Source organism: Sciurus vulgaris (assembly GCF_902686455.1).
Source record: "Sciurus vulgaris genome assembly, chromosome: 1".
Lineage (NCBI taxonomy): Eukaryota > Metazoa > Chordata > Mammalia > Rodentia > Sciuridae > Sciurus > Sciurus vulgaris.
Genome location: NC_136461.1, coordinates 78,601,823 through 78,613,460, shown reverse-complemented (window position 1 = coordinate 78,613,460; position 11,638 = coordinate 78,601,823). Strand labels below are relative to the sequence as shown.

General features: G+C 38.2%; 1 pseudogene across 1 annotated transcript; it reads left to right on the top strand.

Annotated features, from left to right (window-relative positions):
• The first annotated feature begins 8,405 nt into the window (after positions 1–8,405).
• Positions 8,406–9,349, top strand: LOC306659755 (fatty acid-binding protein 5-like; annotated as a pseudogene). The gene has a single exon. The product of its transcript is annotated as a fatty acid-binding protein 5-like (transcript).
• Positions 9,350–11,638: the final 2,289 nt, after the last annotated feature.

Genomic DNA, 11,638 nt, shown 5'->3' with positions numbered 1-11,638 from the left:
TTTATTGATAAAAATGATAACCTTTTTATATCTGGCTTCAAATCTCTTCTCTACTAATCACACAACTTCCATTCATTGCAAAGAGAGGACTGAGATTGAATGAAAATAGGAGGCTGAAGCTTCCTATGTGCTCCTGTGTTTGTGTTCATACAGAATATTTATGCAATGCTCTGACTTGGCTATAATCTATAATTCTTGGCTATTATTTCAGTTGCAACAATAATTTTTAGATTAATGGTTATAATTTTGGTAAGGCACATATGAAAAGTTATATGTTCATGCTTGAAAGGAAGATCATTAAATATTCATTATTACCCCTCAAATTAGTTGTCATGCTCTATATAACAGTTACCCGATATCATTTCGCTAGTTTAGAGTCAGCAATAAGTGAACAGCAATATATGGCTCATAGCAGTTGAGGAATTTTTTTGGTTGGTGAACAGAGAGAGAAATGATTTTAAAACCCATTTGACATATTTATGTTGACAAATTATTTAAAGGAATTACTGTGTTGTCAATAAACATGTTTGTGTGGTAGATCAGGATTGTGGCTGGATTTGCTTCTAGCTGTTTAATTACTCTATGATTGTGAAAAACAGTTCTTCAAATAGTTATGAGGAAAAAATAAAAAATATAAAGGTTGAGATATTTTAGTCTTTTGCAAACACCTAACCTTGCATGAAAAAGCACTTTTCATTTTTATAAGCAGGCATTGAAATCTTGCATCTTCAGCTAAGCTAGATTATATAATTTGTTAGTTTCCCCCATCTGGCAACAAATCTATTCTTAAGAGAGAAAAAAAGCAAAAAGTAAAACAGATGGATTTTTATAAATATTGTGAGTGAACATACATGGAGATTATGTGTTGTCAATCTACTTTGGAAAGATACATGGAGAAAATAAATAAATACAAATGTATTTTAGTGTAAAAATATTTTGCTTTTTTCTTCCACGTACCTTAGTATGCCAGTTTTGTTAGGTGAAGGCATTAGGACAGCCACGGTTTTTTTTTTGATCACATATATGAATCATTCCACACTCAGTAATTTTAAATTGGTTCTTTCTCCATAGAAAATAACCATAAATTGGATTCTGATCTCATCTAACTTTAGAGCTTTTTGTCTTAAAGAGTCAAATTGTAGCTGATGAACACATTTTGCATTTTTCCACATTGTATCTGGATGCTTCATAATGATGGTTTATTTTATTTTATTTTATTTTATTTTTTCTGCACAGAGGAAGGAGAAATATATAGGTCCATGAATCAATCTAGATAATGGGGAAGGCTGAATGTAATAAATAATACAGTAACAACCCTAAACTAATGAGCTGTTGCTAAGGTACATTTCATGGGCTCATCCTCTATATAAAAAGTCACTAATAACCCCTTGGTGTAATCAGATGATAAAGCTTTGCCATAAGGCAACACCTGTGCAATTAGAACTGCAGATTCTTTTGCACGTTTCATTAATTTCAGGATTTTGTAAAGGCACAATGACTACACTAATAATCTAGTCTACTTGACTCCATGTCTACTGGAAACAAAGTGTCTAATTAGATAAAGGTAATTAATTAGAGATAAATGGAGCTAATCAGACTCAGTTAACACTAATTCTCTGAATTAAGACATTTTGGGACACCTACTATCCCGCTGACTTTGATATTTTACATTAAGAATAGGTTCTAGAGGAGTCAGAAAATACTGGCATTTGAGAATTGAGCAGTCTTTTGATGGCATATTTAGGCATCTGAAGCTAAAGAAGTTTTCTTTCATATTGTGCTATTTCACCACCTTTCTATTGCAGCTTAAAGAATTCACTTTGTAGTTATTCCAATCTGTGCTACTCTCCATATAAATTTTAATAACCTTTGCTATCATTTTTATTATCTGTCTAGCCCACCAATGGAAGAAAATCGCAAGTTGTTCTCTCTTGAATAAAGACTTAACTTGTGACATTAAGGAAATGTCAAGACTCATCAGCCTATATCTTAAAATTCTGATCTGTTAAAGAGAACAAACACCTAAAATTCTGATCCTTTAATTCTGGTTCTTTAAAGAGAACAAACCTCTGCTTTACTGTGTTGAACAGAAAATTCAGTGATGTGGGGTAAAGAGTGTGGACTTTGAAGTTAGAAGAACTGAATTCAAATTTCATTCTATCTCTTACTAAATTAGTGATCTCAGGAAGTAGCTTAACTTCTCTGAGTTCCAGTGCTTGTAAAATGGGAATAACTACTGACTCATGTAATACTGACATTAACTTTACAGAGTAAGTGTTGTGAATGCTGAGCTATGTAACTATATTTAAGTGTCAAAATACTCCATTTTCAGGCTGGGGATGTAACTCAGTGGTAGAGCACTTGCCTAGCATGCTTCACATCCTGGATTTAATCCCTAGCATTGTTTAAAAAAAAAAAAAAAAGTTCCATTTTTACCTCAATTCCGTGAAAATCTGGGTTACATTTAAGGTGGTAGAAAGGGATCTGGGGATGTAACTCCATGGAAGTCGTTACTTAGCATATGCAAGGTCCTGGATTTAATCCTTAGAGCCACATATATACATGCATACATGTAAAAGTGTAAAAAGGGAGAGATTTAAGAATTTTTTCCCAAAATAATCAGAAAAAATATTCCCCAAATTCTTCACTTGGAGAATGTGAATTAATCTGCTTTGGTTTTCTACATTGAAATAATTATCCCTCTTAACAAGTTATTTCTAGCTTACTAGTGATGGAGAGATTACCCCAGAAATGAAATATAGGATGTGACGTAATGTGAAGTAGACATTTGAATCTTTCTTCCACACTGTCTCTAGGGTGTGCCCCTTCCTCTCTCTAGTCTCTGTTCTGAATTATCTGGACAACTCCTGAATTACTTTAATAGTCTCCTAACTAGAATCCTTGCCTTTATTTCTTTCCTTTTCTTTTTTTTCTTTTTCTTTTTTTATTTTTACAGACTGCATTTTGATTCATTGTACACAAATGGGGTACAACCTTTCATTTCCATGGTTGTACATGAAGTAGATTCACACCATTCGCGTAATCATACGTGTGCATAGGGCAATGATGTCTCTTTCAGTCCATCTTTCATACCCCCGTTTCCTCCCCCTTTATGCCTTTATTTCTTTCTCCTGTAATTAGATGTCATAAAATTAATGTTCTTTATAAAAAACTTTCCTCATTTTCTAATTAGGATCATAGGTGGGTTCCTTGTTATACTAATCCTCTACCCTGAAGGCCATCAAAGTTGCTATATCTGTACCATTTATTCAGTCTTGTCTCCTGCTGCCCTCCTTTTGATTCCAGGCTAGCCAGCTTTGCTGTTTTCACCACACTTGTCTCTCCTTTATGCTCTTGCCCAAGCCTAAAAACTTCTTTTTTGTAAGACCTGTTTCAGGTCCTACCTTTTCCCTGAGGCCCCCCTGGATGACCTGTCCCACCAAGAACATTCCAGCAGTGTTTTGGGTTGGTGATTGGCTTTCCTTATCTTTCTGACACCGATGAGACACCTGAAGTCAGAAGCCACAGCCCATTCTCTGGGGGCTTTGTCTTGCTCACCATCCTTTTCCCCAAACCTGAACCTTCACAGAGTGTGGTCTGTGGTAGAAACACAAAACACGTGTGTAACTTGTCTGTGAAGTGTGGCCTGGCCTGCTCCTTGGAAAGTCAGGTCCTCATGACTTTTGTAGTAACCTGCTTTGTGACCTGCTTTGTGAGGGGTTGAGATTTCATGTTTGGATATTGAGAGTGTCTTGATGAGAGATGTTTGAGATATATATATATATATATATATATATATATATATATATATCTCAATCTCCTTGAGGGGATTCCAGGTACAGGTGATTAAATCAACTGTGTAGATGAAATGGAGAGAGTCTATGGATAGGCAGAAGCAGAACATGCTGACAAGAGGGAAAATAAAAAATATTAAAATAAATAAAAAGAAAACAAATAAGAGTGTTTTGGGGGCTGGGGTTGCAGTTCAGTGGTAGAGTGCTTGTCTAGCACATGTGAGGTCCTGGGTTCGATCCTCAGCACCACATAAAAATAAATAAATAAAGTTATCATGTCCATCTACAACTAAAAAATATTTTTTAAAAAGAGCATTTGGGGGGTACTAGGGATTGTATTCAGGGCACTTTACCATTAAGCATCCCTGTCCCCCACTTTTTAAAAACATTTTGAGACAGGGTCTTGTCAAGTTGCTGAGGTTGGCCTCAAACTTGTGAACCTCCTGCCTTAAGCTCCCGAGTTGCTGGGATTATAGGCATGTGTCACTGAGCCAGCCCGCCCCCCAAATTTTTTTTTTAGAAAGCAATTTCTGAAGAAGTAAATGCCAGTGTCTAGAGTAGAGTTGAAGTAGTGTTGAACAAAGGGACTTGATCTGGGAAGGAGCTGAGAGACTGTTAAGAAGAAAGAAAGGAGCGATTCTGGTGAAGAGGGAAAGCGAATCGGTTCACAGGAAAATCTTTCAATCCTGAGATCATTTCACTCCAAGAAGGCAGTTTGACCACTCAGAAAACCCTGGCATGGATCTGGCTCTATAAGGAGACAACTGAAAGATTCCTGGAATTACCTTCATAAAGTATATTATCCTTTTTGGGAATAAGTATTTAATTTTATGATAGAAAAAAAATGGGGAGACAAGGACAAGACATGACTACTATGTGTGCACATACTTGCATACTGGGCACGAGAGGATGTCTGGAACCTGGGAGATTGGTTCCAGGGAGTGAGGGGCACCAAAATCCATCTATACATTCGTGGTTTTGCCTGGAATCCAGGGTTGTTCTGTGAGGTGAAGCAGGTGCCCTTTGACATGGAGGAGATCCTAATAAAAAGTCCCTTTTCATTCAGTTCCTGGGAATCTACCATCAGGGCTTCCTTCTAGTAGCTCAAGACTTCTGGTTACTGATTCAAGGCAGATGCTTCTGGAGGAGTAACCTAGTAAACCTTAGACATTTCTTGAGAACAAGTTTTGTTACATGAGGATGGGGACAGGGAAGAACTTGCCTCTTGATGTCAACAGAGTATAGAAAGAGAACTGTAACCACCCAAACCTACCCCACTTTTCACCACCAACTGCTCATGAAAGACGCTCCGAGACTTCTAATGCTCTCTCACCTTAGTTCTCTTCACCACAATAATCATTCAACTATTCCCTCTGCAAGGTCACCCTCAGAGGACTAAAAAATGCATGGATGAATAAACAAATAGCTTCCTAGTTAGTCTCTGTCTCCAAGTTTGGCCCCTGCAATCCATTCACCAGTAGGCTGGAATCCTAATGATCTTCCTAAAGCTCAGGTCTGATCTATTAAAGTCCTCTGTGCCTTTTTGTTACTGTTAGGATTAAGTCCAAACAATTTAGCTTGTGTTTTAGTCAGCTTTGTGTTGCCATGACCTAAAGATTCAAAGAGAACAACTTCAAGGAGGAAAAGTTGATTTTGGCTCGTGGTTTCAGAGGTGCATTCCACAGTAGGTGGATTCCATAGTTCTGGACCCAAGAGAGGCAGAACATCATGGCAGAAGGATGCAATGGAGGGAAGCAGCTCAGGACATGGCAACCAGGAAGCAGAGGGAGAGCTCTGTTCTCCAGAGACAAAGTATAAACCCTTAAGGCACACCCCTAGTGACATACTTCCTCCAACCACACAATACCTGCCTACGATTACTACCCAGTTAATCCATATCAGTGGATTAATCCACAGATTGTGTTACACCTCTCATAACCCAATCATTTAACTTCTGAAAATTCTTGCATTGTCTCACACTAGGTTTTGGGGGACACTTCATATCTAAACTATAGCAGCTTGGAAATCAATACCCTTGAGCCAACTCCTTCAGACTTCCCACAAAAGCCCGTGGGTGCAGGTTCATATTGGTATCCTGCATCCTTAGACTTCCTCCAGCCATATTGAATTAGTTCTAGGTCTATGACACCTGAGATCTTTTAAACTGTATCTTGCCTAAGTTGTTTCTTCCTGGAATACTCGCTGTGCAATCTTATGTCCACCTGGTAAACATTTGTGTGTCCTTTCAAGGTCAATTTACATGCCTTCTCCTCAGTGAAGTCTTCTACAAGTTCCTAAATCAAAGTGCCAATCTCTTCTTTATATCTAGCTTTTTAAAAACAGTACCTGGCACAAATGAAGAGCATTTATTTGTGGACATGACTAGATGATCATGTTCCTGAAAAGTAGGACCATGTATACCTTTTTCTTCTTTATACCTTTATACCAGGCATCTACTGGCTCTTAACAGATATTTAATTGAGAATTTAGTCCGATACCACTTAAGGCAAATTCCCTTCTCTCTTTTTTCAAGATATAGTCCTAGATATAGCTTTATCTCAGTTATTTTTTTATATAAGAAGAACATAGTGATAACTATGAGTCTTTTTTAAATGGCTTAAACATGTGGGCCAAAGTGAAATGTAAAAAAGCCATCCACTTAAACTATCTGCCTCTAGAAATGTCCTCTACCCCATGGCCAGTGCCCAGGAGGAGGCAGTGGGTACCTGTGCACTTCTGTCTCTGGTCTGTTCCTCTCACAGGAGTGCTCTGATATTCATTTGCATCTGGCTCTGAAGAGGCACTGCAAAGATACACAGCTGCTGTGAAGATCCTATTATGTTATCATTTCTATGTACCTTTGATTGGGAGGCTTCTGTTTGCTATTTGCCAGATATTTCCAAGTGGGCTTTCTTGTGATGTAAGTTCAGCCTATTGTCTGGTCCACAGTCCACTGACTTTATAGATGTAATTATTTCTGAAAGCTGACCAGCAAAGTGTCCCCCAAATTGAAGTTGTATCTTTGAAGACAGGTGCAAGTTTTCCCTTCTCCTCAGGGATCCTGAAAAGCCAGTAGGCTGGCTTCATTGAGACCTACATGTTCTAGTGCCTCTTTAGGAAGGAGTCCTTGGTCTCTATTCATGGAGACAGTCAGCTTTTCAAACGGAAAATTGGGGCAAAACAAATTCCACTGGGTAAATACATGTTGGCAGTCACTGCTTTTAGCCTTGGAAGATCACATTCTGAATTCTCCTCCACTGCGCAGCTTAATCCTTCTTATTTCCGGGAATGAAGTTACCAAAGAGAGTAGATTTTCAGCTACCTAATCAAGCCTTGTGCCAGGGGCCAATGTTACTGCCTCCTGAGTAATTTCTGCAGAACCCAGTTTTTTCATCCTGGACTAGTACAGCCTATGCTTCAGTGAGCAGCCAGTGCCTTTCCCATTGGTGTGGAGTGACATTATCAAGGGTGGAGTTTTAAAGGCCAGATAATACCTCAATCTTGAAACCTGCTGAGTCAAGTCCCCAAACATGGGATTAGGGTTCAAATGACCTTTGGTTTGGATTTTACATTTCTTTGGTCATGTTTTGTCAATTACGATAGAGGATTCTCGACTCAGCTATGTCCTCGTGAGTGAGTGTACCTATTGCTCTCTTGGTTATTTAATAGGCTGCAGACATCTGGCAAAAACAAAGGGTTTATTTGAAATATTTCTTCACAGAAAAAATACAGTCTCTAGCACACTGAAAGAGTGTGCATATATACTTCTTATTAGCTGGCCTGAGCAAGAGAAGGCATTGTTCTGAGAGAAATTTAACTGCGATGCAGTTGCCAAATATTTAATACTTTAAAGAGGAAGTTCTAAAATTTAATAGTTGATTTTATTATTACTCTTTGAATGTAATTAACTAGGGATGCACTTTAAACTGCTTTATTCTGGCGATTGAAATGGATTTTATGGTTTACACTGGGGAAAAAAAAAATTCTGTCAGACCATGGGCCTCTCCCTTGGTGCACATTATTAGAGTCTCTTTAGAGACAAGCAAGCAATTTTGCTGTCACTGGTCTTGTTCAAATAGAGTATGTTTATCTATGCAATGCTCTTGGGAAAGGGTGTCAAAAAAGGATCACCAGTTAGCAGCTGACATAGTTCCTGCATACACGTTGAAACAGCTCCTCAAATAGCAAATGAACACATATATTTCATTTTTTATGTGACTGATAAAATGTTATATCATTAAGTCAAAAGAACGCATTTGTTCCATCTAAGTTGACTTTAGAACTTAGCTCTCACTTCTAATACAAATGAGGAACTTGTGGCTCAGCAGAGGATGTTCTGCAGAAGCCAAACAAGCATTTAGAACTTGAGGAAAAGCGGGTCTTTCAGCACTAAAGACAAATTCTTTAATAGACTGTCAACCTATCCATGAGCAATTCTAATATTTAAGTACCAAGTGGGCCACAGAGAAAACTAAAGCTTTCTAGAGGATTAGTTTAACTTGCATATTGTTTTATTTCAAAAACTGAATTCTCATTTGATTGCTCTATCAGATCAAAGCATGCCTTCATTCACCTTTCTGCCAAAAAAAATATATATATATCGAACAACAAACAATGAATATTTAGCAGGTATTAATCTGGGCTCCTGAAAATGGGAGTACAAGGTACCTGCCCACAAGGAATTTACAATCTGGTGTGGATGTTAAACAAACAAAAAAATCTAATCACAATATGTTCCGATGCCCTACCCAGCTCTGCTAGCTGTGCCCAGAAGTCCACACCCACCATGGCCACCATTCAGCAGCCCAAAGGTATTTGGCACCTGGTGAATAGCAAAATTTTGATGAATACATGAAAGAATCAGGGTATAACTAACTGCAAAAAAAAAAAAAAAAAAAAAAAAGGGGGGGGGGTGCGGGGGAGAGGTGCTGGTGTAGTGGTCAAACCAAGTTGTGTTAACTACCACTTTTGAAAAAGTGCCTCACCATAAAAACTGAGAGCATTCTGGAAACAAGACAGTTTTTTCCTACTCTGGGAGAGAAGTTTGTAGAAACTACAGTTGATGGCAGAAAAACTCAAGACTGCAACTCTTACAGATATCAAACACATCAGGGGTGGAATGGAGAGGAAAGGACAATAATAAGAAAATTGAAAGATGGAAAATTAGTGGTGTATTGCATCATGAACAATGTCACCTGTGCTCAGGTTTATGAAGAAGTAGAATACCCCAGCACCGCAAAAAAAAAAAGAAGTAGAATAAAAATTCCATTATCACTTTGAACAGGAATTAGCTATGAAAGTAAACAAGCTCAGTCCAAAGAGCAACTCTCTTTTAAAAAAAATTTTATTAGTTGTTGAGGAACCTTTATGTATTTATTTGTTTGTGGTGCTGAGAATAGATTGAACCCAGTACCTTAGCATGCTAGGCAAGTGCTCTACCACTGAGCCACAATCCCAGCCCTGAATGATCAAATCTCTTAGCTGCTTCTTTTCATTATTGTGTTCAATTATTTTTATCACAGACATTTCACATACAAATATTTTAAATGTTGGTTTAACTAGGATCATCTCTTTGATTAGTAAAAGAGTGTTTGTTTTTTTAAAAAAAGACCTAACCCCAATTGGAAAATGCTTCGAAGAGCTTGAATGTTGAACTCAGAAAACCTAGGTCTTTTTTTCTCATCTATAAAATGTAAGTGATAAGAACTACTTAGAATCTGAGGATTAAATGAAACAAGAGAATGTAGATAAATGTCTTAATGCAGGTCCCACTTCGAGGTAAGAAATTAGTCATATAGTTGGATACATGGAGAGGATCCATGTATATGGAGAGGTATATTTGTTGGTGACTTTAAAACTGTGGAGAGTTCTCCAGAGCTGAAGTTCAGTTTTGTTTTTGCAGAGCTGGGAAGGACCTAGGACCTCATGTATGTAGGCAAGCACTCTACCACTGAGCTGCACCCCACACCCCTTGTTCTTGAGGTGACATCACTGAGAACAGGGACTAATCATTCCTGTCATTTATTTAGAAGATCAAGCATGATGGTTTGTTTTCCAAATAGTTTCTCCTACAGTATTTTGTTTATAAATTCTTCCAGCTGTTTTGAAAGGCGCAGTTTTTCTTGGGATTTTTTTCAGTGGAAATTCATCTTCTCACTTCAGTTTTATTGGAGGTTTAGATTTTATAAAGCATCTAGATAGCTAGGGATTTTTTGTTTTGTTTCATTTTGTTTTTTGCCTCCTGAGACATGGGGAGACCCCGGATTTTGGATATTCTATTTAGTAGATAAAATGGTAAATTTTATGTGTCAGCATGACTGGAAGTTGCTCAGATATCTGGCAAAACATTTCTAGGTGTGTCTGTGGAAGTGTTTCTGGAAGAGCCAAGCATATGAATCAGTAGACTGAGTAAAGAAGATCACCCTTAATGACACAGGTGGGCATCGTGCATCTATTGAGGGCCTGAATGAAACACAAAAGCAGTGGAAGGATGAATTTGACTTCTCTGAGTTAAAATATCCATTTTCTCTTGCCCTGAGACATTGAAAATTCTGACTGTTGGGCTTTAGGACTCAGACCAGGACTTAAACCATTAGCTCCCGTGGTTTTAGGTCTTTGGGCTTGGATCTCAGTCTGAAGCCTGAATGACTTCAGACTGAATGACTGACTTACACTCCTGGTTTTCTTGGGCTCCAGTTTTCAGATGGCAGATCATGAAACTTCTTGGCCTCCACAATCTCATGAGCCCTTTCCCATAATTTACCCCTTTCTCTCCCCACCATTAGTTCTGTTTCTCTAGAGAACATTGACTAACATGTTAGAAATCCTCAAACAGCCCTGTGAAGTGAATATTACCATTTACATTTTTTTAAGATGAAGAAATAAAAGTTTGAGAAGGTTAAGTAGCTTTCCTAAGGTTAAAAATTTAGAGTTGAGTGGGGTGTTGCATACCTGTAACCCCAGCAACTCAGGGGACTGAGGCAGGAAGATTGCAAGTTCAAAGCCAGCCTCAGCAATTTAGTGAGGTTCTAAGCAACTTAGGAAGACCATCACAAAACAAAACAAAACAAAAAAATGGGTTGGGGATTTGGCTCAGTGGTTATCCATTAATTGGGTGCCTGCTATGTTTTAGATTTGTGCTGGGGTAGGGAGTGAAGAAGAGAGATGTGGGGAGAGCAGATGATTTTAAATACATCATTAGAAATTCGAGGCTACTGTGAAGGAGATACAGAGGAGAGTGGGAGCCTGTGACAGGGGGACATAAAATTGGAGACTTCTGTGAAGAATACCATTGTGATCCACGGAGTGGAGCAGGCAAAGGATGTGGGGGTATGTGGTCATTGGTTTGGGGAGAGGGTGTTCTAGGCAGATGGTACAGGATGCACAAAATACTAAAGGCAGAAAAGAGCATGACATGTCTTTGGGCTACTGCACAAAGCAATTGTGTGTAGAATTTAAAGATCAAGGTGGACTGGCACAAGATGAGGATGAAGAAGGAAGGGAAGGGACAAAATCACATAAAGCTGAGAGGCTTTTTTGGGCTATGAACTTTATCCTAATATCAATAGAAGTCACTAAAGAACTTTAGGCTAGGAAGTAATTTAATCATACTTAATTTATTTTTTTATAAGATCAGGCTGACAACTTGTAGAGAATGTGGAAAGGGACAGCTAAGAAAGCGGGAAGATTGATTAGACTGTTGCAATAGTCCAGGAAGGAATTAATGAGTTTGACCAAAGTGGTGGAAGAGATAGAAGTGAACAGATTCCAGAGATAGCTGATAGGTACACCTATTTATTGGAATATTTTCTATTGTAAGTAATAGAAACCGACTTTAAAACGAG